Consider the following 17,826-nt stretch of genomic DNA (forward strand, 5'->3'; position numbering starts at 1 on the left):
GTTGTTATTCTTCCACATGAAATTGCCATCTCATTGTTTACTGCCACCAATAAGACTGAACGCACTAGCACTTTATGGAGAGAAGCTGTAGATCATGCAGCCTGGTGAGACTGTCCTGTCTTACATAAAACGCTTGGCAGGAGGTGTGGATGCATTATTGTGTTCTTGTGCGCGATCGCAACACGTGATTACGGTATACTAAAGCTTTCCTAGTGGCGACCCGTCTCCTGTGCTACTGTGGCGAGATAGTTCAGGCGCAGTGGGCCTAACGTATCACGGTGACGTATTCCGCATATCTTTATTACACATGTAAATATCGGAGTTGCCTTGACAAAGCTTTGCTATATGTCCAACACTAAGAGACTTCAAACAGTTTCAAACAGATAAAGTTTAGCAACAACTGGAACACCATGTGTACGTGTCGATACGACGAATAGTTTTCGTAATTCCGTTCCGATTTAGCATATTTAACCTAACAAAGTTGGCTACGTCAGAGCACGGCTAGTTAGATTACTATGCCTGCTGCTATTAACTATCGCCATCAAATAAGTTCTTGATTAGTCCAATGTTGCAGTCTTTTCGAACAACTTTCCATTCTTGCCACATTCTTTGCAAACAGAGCTCCCTCTCCCTTGGTAGGTTAAAAAATAAGGGCCACCAAAGTAGAACCTTGCGGCCATAGTTAACAACTGTAGCTGTTGCACTTGACCTTATTGGCGACTTGTTTTACAGCGAAGCTGTATATGGCTAGGGTTCCATGCATTTTCGTTCTCCGTGAACAAAAACTATCATCATCAATGGCTCATATACCCCCGTAATCATTAGTACTCCCGTAAGTAAGCAAAAGATGCAATGGTTCATAGCCATGTAAGTCAGAAGCTACAAGCACTCAGCAAAGTGAAGTGAACAGTGCTTAAATTCTTTCTAATCACTCATACAACATACAGAACAGCATTTCGAAAAGTGACATCGTCAATGGCTCATACCTCCGTAAGCAAGCAGAAAACACAATGACTCACAGTCCCGCAATGTTCATTGTTACTGACTTTGCGTGCATTAGCTGCGATGGCACTACCCCTGTTGTCGTTGCCGATGATTTCAATGCCGAGGTGTAGGTACCGAAAAGAGAGCGGTTTACGCGTTCTGTGTTGCGGACATATCCCTTGTGATGCCATACCAATCCGGCCCAACCGCCCACCCAGCGGCGTACGTGCATCGATTTGACATTATCAAAGAATGTGATTGCAGTGGCGAGTGAAATAATGACCACCGACCAAGACAATAAATCAGTGTACGTACCTTCCGTCACGATGAGCACCCACCAAGACAATAAATGAGTTTGTACCTTTCTTGAAAATTAGGTGTCACCTCCGTGTCGTGTGCTAAACAGCTTCGCTAGTCAACCACCTTCACTGAGTGGAATGGCTCATTTTTATAACACGTAGTTATGATTTATTGTTATAACTGCCGTTGTTTCTACGGTGACCTGAGGCCTGTTTCTACGGTGATCTCAGAGGCAAGAGAGAGAGAGAGAGGAATACAGGAAGGCAGGGATGTTAACCAGTCAATAGTCTGGTTGGCTACCGTACGGTGGGGGATGGAAAAAGGGGAAGGGAGAAAAAGTGTAGATACGTGTACGGACGGCACTTGAGTTGAAGCCACTCGCGCAAACCAGAAGTTCTGAGAAAACACAAAAGTGCCTTCACTGCCTTCTGAGCCGATGATCGGTCGGGACGATGCTCTAATATTGTCTGTTCCCTCAGAGGACGATCATCTAATTTCCTCAGTGTGTTGGACAAAGATTGTCTTCGTGTTTGAAATTGAGGACAATGGCACAATAAGTGGTCAATGTTCTCCTCGCATCCGCAAACATCACATGCAGAACTAATCAGCCATTCCAATTAGTGCTAAGTAGGCATTCGTGAAGGCAACTCCAAGCCATAACCGACACAGAAGAGACGCTTCACGTCGGTGCAGACCGGCTGGAGGTCTGAGTTGAAGTGACGGGTTTAGTCTGTGCAGTCTTGTGCGCCTTGTATGTACGGTATTCCACTCTGCTAAGGAGATCGTGCGTGCTAGAATGTCAAGTTGTCTCGCGGCATCGGTCCTTGAGAGAGGAATGGGGACGCAGCGGTCTTCTTGGTTGGACGTCCGAGCTGTCTTATCGGCGTCATTTCCAGTGATACCGCAATGACCTGGTATCCACTGAAAAGAGATATCATGGCCTTTTTCTATTAAGTGATGGACAACTTCCGCGATTTCGCACGTGAGCTGATCGTGAGTTCCATGTCGGAGAGAGAGAGAGAGAAACTTTATTTGGTTCTTTCAAGGATTTAGTGTCTCGAGGTCTCCGTCATCTTCTTGGGCGCCGGCGACTTGGAGCCTCTTCCGGAAAGGGTGGGCCCCTATTCCAGGGCTCCACTGAGCCTAGCTACCTCACTAGCGTGCTGCACTAATACCCTTTGCGCCGTGAGCTCGCAGCTGGTAAGCCGACCCTCCCATTTCTCCGCACTCGGGTTATTTTGTTGGTGGAATGATTGATTGTGTTTACATTCCCATGTGACATGATAGAGTGTGGGTGTGGCCCCGCACCATGGACAGGTGTCTCTTTATTGTGTTGGGTACATTTTGTTTAGGATGTATAAATCTGGGAAGGAGTTTGTCTGCAATCTGCGCCAACTCGTTGCTTCCTCCTTTGTTAGAGCTTTGTGCGGTGGGAGATATTTGGCTCTCGCCCCTCTGTGTAAGTTTAAGATTTCTGTGTATCCTCCTTCACAAGCGTGTGGGTGATACTCCGGGGCGTGCGACTGCTCTGCTCGGAACGTGGTCTCTCGAGCTAGGCTGTCTGCCCTTTCGTTACCCTCTTTGCCTGCGTGGGCCGGAATCCAGATTAACTTGTGCGTAACGTTCCTCTCGGCGAAGTTGGCTCCGCCAAGAATTCTGAGGGCGGCTTTGCTAATCCTGCCCCTCATGTAATTTCTGCACGCTTCCTTCGAGTCTGTTAAGATGTTTAGAGGCCTGCCTGTCCTATATCCTTCTGCTGTCGCCAGCGCCACGGGAATTTCTTCGGCCTCCACAGTGCCAGCTGCCTTTGCCGTCGCACATGTGATCAGATTCCCGTCGCCGTCCACCACCACCGCCGTGGCCGTGCGCTTCCCTTCTCGCGGGTACGTGGCAGCATCCGTGTATACCGTGTTGTCTAGTCGCGCTAGTGTCTTTTCCACGTATTCGGCTCGCGCCTGCTTTCTGCTCTCGTGGAGATTGGGGTCCATGTTCTTAGGTACTGGCCTAACGCTTATTGTTTGTCTTAGGCAGTCGGGCACGTCTGCGTATCTATCTACGTGTCCGCTCGTGTCCCGTCCCAGCCTATTCAGGAGCGCTCTCCCTGTAGGGGTGCTTTTGAGTCTGGCTTTTTGCGTTTCGAGCAGGGCTCCCGCCAGCTCGCTGAAAGTGTTGCTGATGCCCGGTTGGAGCAGTTTTTCGTTTGACGTGTTTTTTTTTTTTTGGCAGATGGAGAGCCGTCTTGTATGCTTTCCTGGGTATCGTGTCCACCTGTTCCCTCTCTCCTTTGGCCATGGCGTGGTACGGTAGCAAGTAGATGACTCGGCTGACGACCAGGCTGCCGACGAGTTTGAGTGTGTCTCCCTCTTTCATGCCGCATCTTTTTTGGGAGACCCTCGTTGAACATCCGGCCCACCTGCTCCGTCGCTCTGCTCAGCAGGCTGATGGTGTGGCTGCATTTTCTGCTACCCGGTAGCCACATGCCCAAGGTTCTGATCATGTTCTTTTCCGGAATGTTTTGACCGTCAAGCGTTACTTCCAGTGTTGCTTGGGTGGGGTGTCTACCTACTCTCAGTAGTTCGGATTTTTCTGTGAAGCATACCAGTCCCCTCTCTCTGGTGTACTTTTCGACAGAGCGCGCAGCCTCTTGTAGCTTCACTTGTTTTTCTCCCAGTAAACCTTGGGTGACCCAAACCGTGACGTCGTCCACGTACATCGCGTGTTGTATGTCCTGGATCTCGCCGAATCGTTTTGCCAGGCCGATCATCGCCACATTAAATAGCACGGGCGATATCACAGAGCCTTGGGGTGTGCCTTTACACGGTGTGGAGAAGGTGTCGCTTCTCAAATCCCCCAGCCCTACCGTTGCCGTTCTGTCGGTTAGGAAGACCTTGACGTAGTCGTGTACTTTCCTTCCGCAGTTGGAGTTGTTGAAGCCCTCCATTATGGCCGCGTGGCTGACGTTGTCGAAGGCGCCTTTGATGTCGAGCGCCATCACAACGTTTTCACCCGCCTTGGGCATTGTGTCGAGTACCTACTCTTTGAGTTGTAGGAAAACGTCCTGCGTCGATAGGTTGACCCTGAAGCCATACATGCTGTTAGGGTACCATCTCCCGTTCTCCAGGTGCTGCTGGATCCTTCTGGTGACTATTCTCTCATACAGATTTCCCAGGCACAACGTGATCGAGATCGGCCTGAGATTCTCGATCTGCAGTTTCTTGCCCGGCTTGGGTATCATGACCACGACGGCGTGTTTCCATACCGCCGGTACCTTCCCCTCTTGCCAGAGCGTGTTGAGGAGAAACGACTGCACACATTGCAAGGCCGGCCTTGAATCGCAGAAGACTACCCATTTTCTAGGACTTCAGGTCTACAGCCGCGAGCTCTGCAGCTGTAGACGTATTGACATGAGAAGTCTTGAACAGCTTGGTTATTCTCACTGCTGGTAGAACTACAGTGCCACCGGAACTGGTTGATGTAGTTGATCCATCAGTGTAGACATGTGTGCAGTCGCTGTATTTCTCGTACAAGAGAAGTAAAGTGAGTTGCTTGAGCGATGCTGATGGCAAGTACGACTCTTTCTGAAGTCCTGGCATTGTAATGTTCACTTGAGTACGGCGCATACACCATGGAGGAATGGAAGGCCTTGCCACAGGGGTGTAACCTGACATGAAAGAGGCACGGTGAGCGAAGACGGTCGCCCTGAATGTCGTGTGGGGTCTATGTAGTGGGAGACTTGCTAGGTGGTGGGTAGGGGCCTGGGCGAAGTGTCTTATGTGCACACGCATTGTTTCAATGCTAATGTCCGTTCTAAGCGTGGAATCTTGAGCGACTGCAATAACTTCATTCGTTGACGCATACTGCGGTAAGCCAGGGCATATCTTAAGAGCTTGGCCTTGGATGCTTTGGATTATATTCAGGTTACTTCTGCTGGTGTTGGACATGACCGGTAGGCTGTACCGCAGAAATCCAATAAAGAGGACCCTGTACAGCTGCAGCATGAGTGTATTGGCACTCCCCAGGTATTTCCTTCAAGGAACCTAAACATATGGCAAATTCCTGTCAGGCGTTTTTTCACGTAATTACCATGAGGGGTCCAGCAGAGACTTTTGTCAATGACCACCACCAAAAATCTGTGACTCGTGCTGTACAAGATCAGTTGTCTGTCGACGGATATCACGGATGGAGACATTGATTTCCTGGTAAATGCCACTACTGCGCACTTTTCGTATGATATATGAAGTCCTTGTTCTCGAAGGTAGGATGATGTTAAAGTGGCTGACTTCTGAAGCCGCGCGCGAAGCTGCACTCGCGTCACAGCCGACGTCGGCATAGCTGGAGAGCCTAACGGTGCCTGGCGGGATGTCGGCAAGTCCAATGAGTGTTAGACTGAAGAGCGTTGGGCTGAGTACTCCGCCCTGAGGCACCCCGCGGTTACGGTAATGCTGGGAGGTCGGGCCATCCTCGGTAAGTACGAAAAAGTATCTCTTATGTAGATAGCTACTTATCCAGAAATAGACTTTGCCGCCAAGTCCTACTGCCTCTAACGCGTTGAAAATCGCTTCGTGCGTTACGTTATCGTACGCTCCTTTAACATCTTAAACAGGGCAGCATATAATCTTTTCCAGGACTTCTGGTGCTCGACGTACGTCACCAAGTCGATAACATTGTCTGTGGAAGAACGGCCACGCCTGAAACCGGCCACTGCATCTGCATGTACCTGGTAATGTTCGGGGTAATGTTTTATGTGCGCCACCCACGGAAAATGCAGCAAGATCATCGCATTCATGCGACGTGATCTTACGTATGTCCATCATCCAGTGTCACCTGACCAGGAAAACCGATACGTATGTCTGACAGTGAAGAAAGCAAGCTCACTTTCACATTAATTGAAGCCTACATATCGCCCCCAAGTCGGTTGGACTGCGAGAGATTACGGCGAATAACGACCTCGACTCCGGACCCTTTGGCGATTACTGGAGATTTTAATGCCCACCACCATCTCTAGGGAAGTTCTAAGATAAACTCGAGAGGCAGAAGATTAGTGTCATCTGCCTCCGAACAAGAACTGTGCTTGTGAAATGATGGAAGCCCCACCTTTCTGCATGGAACTTTCTACTGTAGCTGCATGGACCTCACCTTTGTTTCACGCTCCTTCACTAGAAAGGTCAGGTGGTTTCCGGATATTGAAACGCGGGGAAGTGACCACCTACTCACTTAGGATTGAAGGGCTGACGGGCTCCAAGTTAGCCACAATGCATCGACTGGCCGATGTTCAAGTCAATTGTCGAAGACGGCTGTCATGATGACTGACAGCCGTCCTCTAGCCTAGACGATATCATAAAGGGTGCCCTAGAGGCTACGAAACATTCGCTTCTGAGAACGTATACACGCACCGAATGCAACATTGAGCTATAGAAGCTTCGTGCGATTCGTCGTCGTACAGAGCGAAGATACAGGCGCACGAAGTCTGTACATGACTTGAGGTTGGCCAGAAGAACTCAAAAGAAGATTCAGCGTCGCATGGACAAACTCGCATCGCAAAGATGGAAATCATCCTGCGAGTCTTTGGATCCACGAAACCCTCTGTCTCGCATATGGAGAACCGTTCGTGGTCTCCGTGGAATCCCTCAGCAGCGACACCCTTTTAAGTCTTTGGCCCTTCACCAACAATGCAGCGAGATTGACGTAGCAAAAGCTTTCTGCAGGAGGATTGCTGGTGAAACTAGTTCCGCTAGAACATCGACGCTCCACCGCTCACCGATTTCACGCGACACCCGCATGGATAGTCCTTTCTCCATGGACCAGCTCGAAGCTGCACTGGCCTTGTGCAAGCGTTCATCTTCACCAGGACCCGGTGGTATAACCACCGTGCCCTATGCAATCTTGGCGAAAAGGCTCGGAAAGTGCTCCTGCTCTTGTTCAACAGCTCCTGGCAGACAGGTACGGTTCCCCAGGAATGGAAGACCAGTCGCCTAATTCCACTGCTCAAACCTGGCAAGTCGCCTGCAGACATTGCATCATAGCGACCAATTGCGCCTGCCAGTTGCATCGGAAAACTAATGGAGAGGATGGCTCTAGCATGGCTAAAATCTGAGAGGCAAGCTGTCAAGCAGCTTTCGCTACTACTGGCGACACGGAAATCTTGCTTTAGTAGTTCTAAATAATGTTCCAAGCTGTCTTTAACTGATACATGTGCGGCACATAGTTTCTTTACCCTTCCACTTCATTGTGATGTATAGGGTTTTGTGGCGCAAGGGCCAGTCATGGCCAAAGAGCGCCAGCCACTTCATTGTAATACAATGGCGTTATCGTATAAGGACACGCCGCGTTCGCTTCCTTTAAATACGTTTAGGGTCCCGTAGCCTTCATTTCGCTTTTTTGTGAACCTTAGGGTCATATCATTATGAAAATATGGCTTCTAAACCAACGGTAAAACGCAGATTTCTATAAAGGCGGCATACTGTCGGAGCAAGTACGCTTGTTCCATAATTTTTTCTTGTTGGGCGGGTTGTGCTTTACTACTGAGTGTTGAAGAAGCCTTTACACAATGTCCGCACAGATACTTCAAGCAGTTACGGAGTGTAAGGGTTGTCACACAATCCCACCGCTGTTACTAGTTGTAGGAGTTGTCCGACGATCTCGCCGCTGCCACCATTTGTAAGGGTTGAAGGTCGTAGAGAGCAGCTTGGGAGGCACTGGGTGAACAGGATTTATTTACATTATTTACATTTGAACATGGGATACATTTACACAGTCTAGCGTGACTCCCAAATGGAGCCCGCAAGACGAAGCATACAGCAAACGAGCACACAGCTCACGAGTACGCTGACGAGCGCAGAGCACGACGACGAGCACACTCTAGCCGCCGACAACAGCTCGTTATATCCACTTCATGTTCCCTAGATCCCCAGGTGAGGCAAAACGTTCGACGTCAGCGTAAACAAGCCGCCTCGCTGCGGGACGTTTTACAAACACACACACGCACACACAGGTTTCAGTTCCCCCTCCGCGGGTAGACGACCTTTGCAGCACAGTCGTCGCGGTGTCCATTGTCCTGCGTCCCCGTGGCCAGGTGGTCACGCCCGGCCCCAGCCGGCGCCTCTAAATTCCAGAGCTGCCGTAGTCCGCCGTTCTCCAAAGGAAGCTCACGGTTGGTTAGCGCTGTCCTCACTGGTTCTCTGAAGGGCGCCGCTACCGCGGGTGGATCGAAACACGTGCAGCGGGCTGAAATAACTTGCACGTTGCCCGCTCGGCAGGCCATTCCTAACAGGAGGTAATCTAAGACAGTCACATTTGTGGCGCTCCATATGAACCTACAGACATGTCGAGAATGGAAAAAAACAGTTAATATTTCCATAGAAACAACCATATAACGGCTTATGCAGCCCCCACCCCCCTCGTAAGATAATTTCACGTGATACTTGAGTGAGTGAGTGAGTGAGTGAGTGAGTGAGTGAGTGAGTGAGTGAGTGAGTGAGTGAGTGAGTGAGTGAGTGAGTGAGTGAGTGAGTGAGTGAGTGAGTGAGTGAGTGAGTGAGTGAGTGAGTGAGTGAGTGAGTGAGTGAGTGAGTGAGTGAGTGAGTGAGTGAGTGAGTGAGTGAGTGAGTGAGTGAGTGAGTGAGTGAGTGAGTGAGTGAGTGAGTGAGTGAGTGAGTGAGTGAGTGAGTGAGTGAGTGAGTGAGTGAGTGAGTGAGTGAGTGAGTGAGTGAGTGAGTGAGTGAGTGAGTGAGTGAGTGAGTGAGTGAGTGAGTGAGTGAGTGAGTGAGTGAAGAAACTTTTATTGTAGGTCCGGCGAGGACGCGAACTTGTCGCGCACCCGGCTAGTCCCACGTCGGGACCGGCAGGTCTAGCCCACCGGCCCGGTCGTGGGCACGCCGGACAGCCAGTATTTGCTTTTCTAGAGCGGGGCCACTCAGAAGCGAGTCCCACTCTTCCTTGATGAACTTGGGGTATGTCGACCCGCACTCCCACAGCATGTGCGCTAGAGTGGAGGTCTGCCCGCAGGAGGGGCAGGCGTCGTCGCGATACACGTCCGGGTAAGCTTCGTGGAGAACGGACAGACACGGATACGTACTGGTCTGCAGAAGCCTAAGAGAAACGGCTTGCGCCCTTTCAACCTGGGGTGAGGGGGTGGAAAGACCCTTCTAGACTTCGTCAATTCAACTTGAGTCGATGTTTGTTACCAGCATCGACTCGGAGGTCTCTATGGGAAAAGATGTGACAGGCAGTTTGAGCTCAATGAAAGTGAAATATTTTGGAGAAGAGACATCTTGAGAGCATGCTATGGTGAGCCCGACTTTTTGCACTGTATTTCTTCAGTCAACGGCAGCAGTTTCGTGATACTGATACCGTATTTTGCTGCTGGCAGGCTCACCGCCCAGGCTCGCATGCTCTTGGAAGGACCGGCTGTACCCGCCAGCAAGGTTAAGGACATGTGCAGTAGAGGTTCCATTCAGCACACGCGCTTTGGCGTCCTCCTGTACTCTGCGAGCTACCTTCATCACGTCGCAAGCGTCAATCCTTGCTTCTGTCACTTGGTTTCTCCTCTGTCGCTTAAAAAGCCTGCTCCCTCAACGGACACATGCAGTCAGTGGCAAACACTTTTAGTTTTGACTAAAACATTTTGGCTGCAGTGGTGGAGCGCTTCGTGCACGAAAGCTTGAGTAGTCTTCTGTTTTACGGGTACTGCTACAGACAACTTGGCTGGACGTCGTGGGCTGTGTTGCTGCTGCCCTAGAGGATTATCTTCGGTGCTTCTGCCTTTCGAGCACATACCTGCCTTTTATCAACAGGGAAACCTGATGTTTGATATGCCCGCCTCGAGACTACCTGGCTGCCTGTGCTGCCACCTCTCCTGAAAATCCGCTAAACACGACCAGATAACGCGGCCTGCGCAGCGGGGGGCGTCTCGCGTCATCTTGGCTGCAGCGGTGGAGCGCATCGTGCACGCAAGCTTGAATGGTCGTCTGCTTTACAGGTTGGTCTATCTGTGCAATTTGAACCTTCTTATTTTTGCGCTCCGCTGCTGCTGCGGCCAAACTGCTTGTCTGTCTGCAGCCAAACTGATTGACTGCGCTGATCCTTAATGCGTTTAGCCACTATAGTCCTACCATTTCTGACGTGTGCTGGGGATTGTGGCTGTACGTAAAAGCTGCCTGCAACGGTTTTGAAAAAAATATTTTAAGTCAGTTATCTTCATTCTGTGAAAAATACAAATTCAAATGCTCAATATGGTTTTCGTAAAATCAGGTCGACTGAATTAGCCCTTCTCGATCAAAAAGAATTTATATTGCAGAACTTCGAACATAAGCTATTAAAAATAGACTTATTTGTCGACTTTACACAGGCGTTTGACCACATTATTCACATTTTATTCTACAAACTAGAGGAACATGGAATTAGAGGCATTGCACTTCAATTATTAAAATCTTATCCTAATAAAAGACGCCAGTTTTTTTCTGTAGGCCATAATACATCGGTAACCAAAGAAATATTTTGTGGCATCCCACAGGGTAGCATTTTGAGCCCGTTGCTCTTTAACTTATATGCTAACGATATTACTTCCATCTACGGAAAGGCGAAATCTATAATTTACGCAGATGACACAAGTGTTTTCATCTCGTCCGGTTTTTGCACCAATTTAATTACCATGGCAAATGACTTCTTGTACAGTCTATCATTTTGGTCCTCAGATAACTGTTTAAAAGTAAATACGGCGAGAGCAAAGGCTATTATTTTCAGATTTAACATTAGCGTATAGATTTACAAATATAAAGCTTGCTCTTTCTGCAAAGGTGTTAGGGGTACACTTCACAAGTACTCTGCAATGGGACGACTATGTAAGCTTTGTATTCAAAAACTTAGCCGCATAACAGGCGTTTTAAATCGCTACAGATATACTTTGCCCGTGGTGGTGGTGGTACTTTACCCGTCTCTGTAAACTTATTAATTTAAGATGCTTTATTTGTTTCTCACATACATTATGGGCACATTGTATGGGGCACCACGACTCAGTGTAACTTGAGCAAATTATTCCGTATGCAGGAGAAAATAATACGTGTCATCGCTGATGTACCATATGCCACCCATACTGAAAACCTGTTGGAGAAATACAACATTGCTACAGCCCGTAACATCTATAACTGCAGACTATAACGCGAATGTTACTTCAGTACCAAAGGTAACAATACTTTACTTGTAGAACTTGGAAAACTATCCGTCAATTCATACTGTTATTCAACTCGTAGACCTGAAGTATGGAAAGTTCCGCACTCTAGAACTAACTACGGTTGTCAAATGCTGTGTAACAACTTTCCAAGAATACTGAATTCATATGAAAGAGCAGTCTACAATTTACAGAGTTATCGCTGTCAGAATTTAAAACTCTATTGCTTTCATCTCTTTAGAGCACGTTCGTGAATTAATAATAATGTATGTTATGTTCTTTTTTTGTATATGTTACCAAGTGCATATAATTTAATTCTTTCAATGCCGAAGTGTGTTTTGCATTGTTACTATTTGTGGAAATATTTCATTGTTTTTCATATATTCTATAACTGCAATGTTTTATGACTGCTATATAAATATAGTTTAAATGGCGCTTGATGTGACCTAAGGGGATGAAGTTACCTCAAGCCGCGTCTGTGCGGCTTTTTTTTCCTTTTCCACCTCTATTTACCACTTCTCTGTACGAGTGTATGAGTGTGTAAATAGAAATCAGTAAATTAAATCAAATCAGGATGCTGGTACCGTATTTTGCTGTTGGCAGGCGAGTTTGATACCCTGCCTGCCCATTCCTTGTGTTGCTTTGCCACTCATTGCACAGCAGTGTCTCATATATGTGGTTCACGTTCGAGCGGTATACCGTATGATGGAAAATGTTCGACATGCTGTATTCGTAATACAAGCTTTCACATGGGGAAGAGTGGCTGTTCGATTGCTGAAGGCACGTTTGCAAAGATGTCGTCCGCGAAACGCGAAACGTGGCACTGTCCCGTTTGCCAAAGGCGCACGGGAAGCCACTCTTCCGGTGCCATTGGTCAGACGGACAGCGCTATCGCACAGCAGTTGAAGGCGGTAGCGAGAAGCATGGCAAGTAGGGCACAGCTTTCAGTACGCTTGCTCTGAAAGTGGGTGAGCTGACGAGGTTTGGGGAGGCCTGCTCTAGAACTTCAGATGCTGGTGAAGAAATGCAGAGATCTGTTCATTTTCTCTACACTAAATATGACTCCGTAACACCCTCCGTTAAATCTACCAAATTAGAAATGACAGACCTTCGTGCTCCGGGTTGTGTTTTTGTCGTCGGTGACTACCCAGGCGGAGCAACTTGACAGATCAAATGCAGGGTTGAATGACTTAGAACACTACCGTCGAGATGCATTTTTAAAATTCATGGCTTCCCAACTAAATCTAATGAAGATTCGCCTTTGCTATTCAAAAACTACAAGTGAGCGGCCTAAATTGGCCGCATGACGCATAGGCTTCCTTTTTTCTTTTTTCTCACGAAACTGACTTGAATGGCTCTTAACAATCCAAGATTATGCTCTTTCACTAAATATGTTCTCTTGGTCGATATATACATATTTAATTGTGAAATTAACAACACATCAGGCGAATAATAATAGTGTAAATATTGTAATAATAATATTGAATAACTGAAAGTGCTTAATAATAACAATATTGATCAACCGCAGAAAGGCGTATACATAGGAGTGACTGGGCTCGTTTACGCGAGCCCAATACACTGCTTCCTTAATGGCGTGGGTTTTGGACAAATAAGTACTGCGAAGAGCCTCCAGTTATACGAAGCAACGGAAGCGCAATATTTTACCTGCATAAAGGCCACGCTTCCTTTCGCGTAGGTTCTAACATAAGTGGTGGATGTGCAATTTTTTTTATAACATAAGCTTTGCCTAAATTTGCGCTCAAAGGAAATTCGTGAGCTTCCGTAGGAGAAATTATTAGAAAACTATCTCTTGATTCTGCAGCAGAAAATGTATATATAAATTTATTTGGAGGCGCTCTTGCTTTACAAGAACAACCCAGTAAGATTCTTCCGGGCTTTCATCCCAAAAAAGAAGCTTCAATATCTTTAATTTTCGCTGTTAAAAAGAACGTCTTGCAAATTAAATGTTAAAAAAAACACGTCGTGGGTTGTATCGGCGCACATTTGACTATTCTTTTTCCATAACGGATAAAAAGAAAGAACTTCCGAGAAGAGTGGCTGAGGATGATGGAAATTGCACTTTAGTTAATACTGAAAAACATGCGCTCTGACACCTAAGTTTGGGCGTATCGACGTACGATCTCTTATTGCCATGTACTCATCGAAAATCAAGACTGACCAGCAAAGTTCATCGAAACAGATTCTGACACACCGTGAAATACCGCGCACTGGCGGCAGACATAAGAATAGGTCTTCGGGATCCCTGCGCGAACGCAGTCGCTGCTTCACAATCCAACCTGCTGTTTGTCACATGTGCGATCAGTGTTTCGTGCTTTCTCTTGACATTCAAGTGCATTATAGTTCACGTTGTTCTGTTCTGGCATCCATACGCCCCGTCATGTGGCGGCCAGCGCGCGCTTCCAGTGTTATTGAGATTGTGGCGCTGCGTTTCCAGTCGGAGCATATGTAAGCAGCAAAGTTTTTAACGCACGGACACCGGAAGCGACATCGCAGTACAAGTATTCGGCAGTGCTGTCAAGCGATGGCATTCAAGGGAGGCCACATACGTCTTCAACATCTTGCTTTAAGGTTGTTCAGATCCCGCGCACTTTGGTAGTTGGTTCTAACAAAGCTATGGTGAGCCGGCAGGAGGATATGACGCACCTCGACAAAAATCGCGCAAAGGACTACGTCAATGAACGCACCCCGCGACCGCCAGCTCAGGCAGAGAAATGCCACAAAATGCCACCATCGATCATTGTATCTAAACCTTTGAAGGCCACAAAGCTCTCGCGCGACAGCCTATGTGCAAGACAGCCTGTATGCGACAGCCTGTATGCAAGAAGGTCGCATACGGTGGTTACTCCCTAATTAAAGCAAAGCAATATTTCCCTCGCGAAGTACTCAAATCCCTTTACTATGCGTTTTCCCATAGCCATATTAGTTAACGTTTAGAATCATGGGGCGTAACTTGCATGACATACAACCTTTACAAAAACTGTAGAAAAGGGCCCTGAAAATAATTAGCGCTTCAAATTATACCAGTAATACATTTAATGATATTTTCCAAACACAACATGTGTTATCCGTTAATGCACTATGTAATCACAAGATCTCAATTTCAGTCAATAATATTTTATGCACTAACTTTCCTATTCCTCGAAACGTCTTTTCTTTTCCAACTCGCAGTACCAGACATGCTTTAAAAGGTAACCTCCACTTACCAAAGTGTTACAATGTATATGGCGAAAGGGTAATTGAATTCAGTGGCACACAAATCTGGAATATTTTACCCCTAGAAGTTAAAACCGCACGTAATGTCCACCAGTGTAGCATTATTGCTGAATTATTATTGCTGAATTCATTATTGCTGAATTGCACGTCGCGTTCATTTTCAGATAATCTTGATGGGTGCTTGAGTGAGTCTTTGTGCATGCGCAGAGGCATATATATTGCTTGACTATGGATATGGACTGCTCTTGAATTGATATCAGGACGATGACTCGTCCCTTCTTCAAAGCTCATAATTCCTGATTTCTCTGTGCTAAGCTTCGTGGGGATGCGCTACTCTCACGCGTCCCCTGAATGTTGTTTTCTCGCATAGCTCCCGTCTCCTGCAATCTGGTTTCACCACGTGGCTTTGCTGCAGCGGTTGGTTTGCTTGCAGGGTAGTACGAGAGAGGGTGCGAGTGTAGCTCTGCTAACGCCACCTAACGGTGGGGTTACGTGGGCGCAAAAAAGACAAGGCCCTTCCTCTTTGGCTCGGGCTCAGCAAGCGGCGTGGTCGTTCAGCGCGTGCGTCGATCCATGCTTCTGCGAGACCGTCTCGCGAAGCCTACCCCGGAATGGACGAACGCGATCGTTCGAACGCGTCCCCGTTCCCGTGTCCGTACGCTCGAACGACCAGGAGTTAGTGTCCAGCATGGGGCGAACAAATTCGCTCGCTATCCGGTCGCGGTGAACCGTATTTCCGCGATTTGTCGCACGCCCGTCGGCGTGTTTTGTGGATAGCAACTCGACTAGCAATCATTAGTCTATGAAAGGTGCAATAAATGCCCATGCGATTGCTTTCAATACTGTGTTGTAGTTCCTTTGTCCCAAGAGCACGAGTGAGAATCCCACAGCCTAAGGAGTATATTTATCGCTGCACCTGGAGATTTGCCACTAATGGCCACCTAGCGGGCACTTTCTAAAGTACGCTCGGGGCACAGTAACAGACAACAGCTCTTTGCAGCAAGGAAGTTTGCGGCTGCGATTTCATCTAGGTCTGGGCGCCAGGCCGCAGCGTTGACAGCTGCAGGAATGGCGCGGACCTCTATAAGAGCGGACATGTACTCGACGTTACCGTAGCTTAGGACAACTTAGTCGGCATACATGCCAGTTATGTCCCGTAAACGAGGGTTACAGAGCCCAGTTATAGGATGTAGTTGGTGTTAACTTGCCGCTTTGTTGTGTTGACTAATGCGATGTATCCGTTCTTTCTTTTTACAATTCTCCCCTTGCCGCAATACTGTCTCATTGCATCAATATAAGCACACGTCGTTGGTGCAAATTATAGCTCAAACAACTTCGCATGGCGTGATGCGAGCACACAATGGAGTGGTTTTGTTACCACTGAATACACATGACATCACAGCATGAGCACCACCAAATTCGCCTAAAGAAGAGCAATCGTGCAATTTTTAAAAAGAAAGCGTACCCTCGCCGACGAAGTCACCAGAAGTACGGGTGAATAAAAGCTCAAGTTAGCGCTGCACCACCGATGCAATCCCGTTGTGTATACGTCGGCGAACTGCAGCTGATTATAGAGACCATGCATTGTACCTTTTCAACTTTCTGTCAAAATGAACTATCCTGTCCTATCCTATCTGTCCTCGCTACGACGTAAAGTGCCTCTCCCTCAGGACAAAATTAAACTGACTGGACTCGAGACCGTTCTTTGAGTCAAAGCTACTGGGACCGTGGCCACACCTGACACTGGCACAAAAAGCGGTTCGTGCACTAGTATACACTGCTTGATGTGCACCGGTTGAAGAGACCGCTTATAGTGTCCTTGTGCACCATCCCACGTGCACTCAATGCTCAGAATCTCCCTCTCTGTATTCCCCTTTTCCTTAACCTAAGTGTAAGGTAAAAAACCGGACGCTCGTCTGGTTGGCCTCTCTCCTTTCCTCTCTTGTACTCTCTTCTCTTCAAGCCTTACCAACCTTTCGTACTTTTTTTTCGAATTTTACGGAACACAAGAAGATGTTGCATTATATATTTAAAGGCAGCGCCAAGGTAGATCGTTGCTGGCGGCAAGGCAGTGATTAGTGCTTTGCGTTGTATGCATTGCACACCTCTGCAGGAAATTACATCGCAGAAGAAATAAAATGAATACAAAATGCCCACACAAGAGTCACTCATCTGTGAAACAAAGCAGCCTGCGTGGTAAATCTGCTCAGACGACAGCAAGCTATAATGACTTCGCAAGCATGACGAAAATTTCTCGCCCAAAATAGAACAGCAATACCACTTGCATCCGCAATCCTCACCCAGAGCTAACTACCTATATTCTAACGCATTTTTCAAGCAACCACAATATCGAACGTGTCCTTAGGCGAAAAAAATCCAGTTCTTAAAGAAGCGTTTCCCTAGCAACCATTCTTTTTAAAACACGGCGTGATTTAACCCCTCTTCAATGGATGCGAGGCCAAAACGCGAACATTCGAAAGCCAGCTGAAGTACAGCGTGAAGCAGCTAGCAATAGTTCAACATTCGGGAAACCACACATAAAATAGATCCGAAAACGTGAACTCCGTGACAGCTGGTGCAACGATTTAGTGTGCCGCATAAAGCAAACAAAGTCAGTGTTTGCAAGGCTTAGCAGCTTTAACACAGAACACGGTGCACTCGTACAGGTCGTGCACTCGGCAAACAAAGCAACACGGCAAAAAACGGCTAACGGTAGGTGGCATTCAAAACTTTAGATGCACTCTGGTCAAACTATACCGATACATGTGTAGGCCATGATCAACTTTGTCTTTTACCCGTGCAATCATTACCGAGTGCAACAAATACCGTGATGAGTGAATGAACGTGAAGTTTCCCGCAGAACGGCCGTGATCCCTTCCTCCCATGGCTCCCGCACATAAGGCCTCGCGCGGAATGAGTAGAACTGTGTCACCAAGGAGTTCTTGTAGGTATTTGACCACCCCACCACACAATTGCTCTTCGACATGCCTTGAAGCTTCGGCCACCAAGAGAATTGTACACATTCCAGAAAAAAAAAGTAACCGATTGCAATTACAATTACATCATTAAAAATTATAATCGATTACTGTTACGAATTACTGCCCCACTAAAGTAATTGAGCAATCACCAAAAAAAGTAATCGA

The sequence above is a fragment of the Dermacentor albipictus genome, chromosome 1 (assembly GCF_038994185.2).
Source record: "Dermacentor albipictus isolate Rhodes 1998 colony chromosome 1, USDA_Dalb.pri_finalv2, whole genome shotgun sequence".
Taxonomy (NCBI): Eukaryota; Metazoa; Arthropoda; class Arachnida; order Ixodida; family Ixodidae; genus Dermacentor; species Dermacentor albipictus.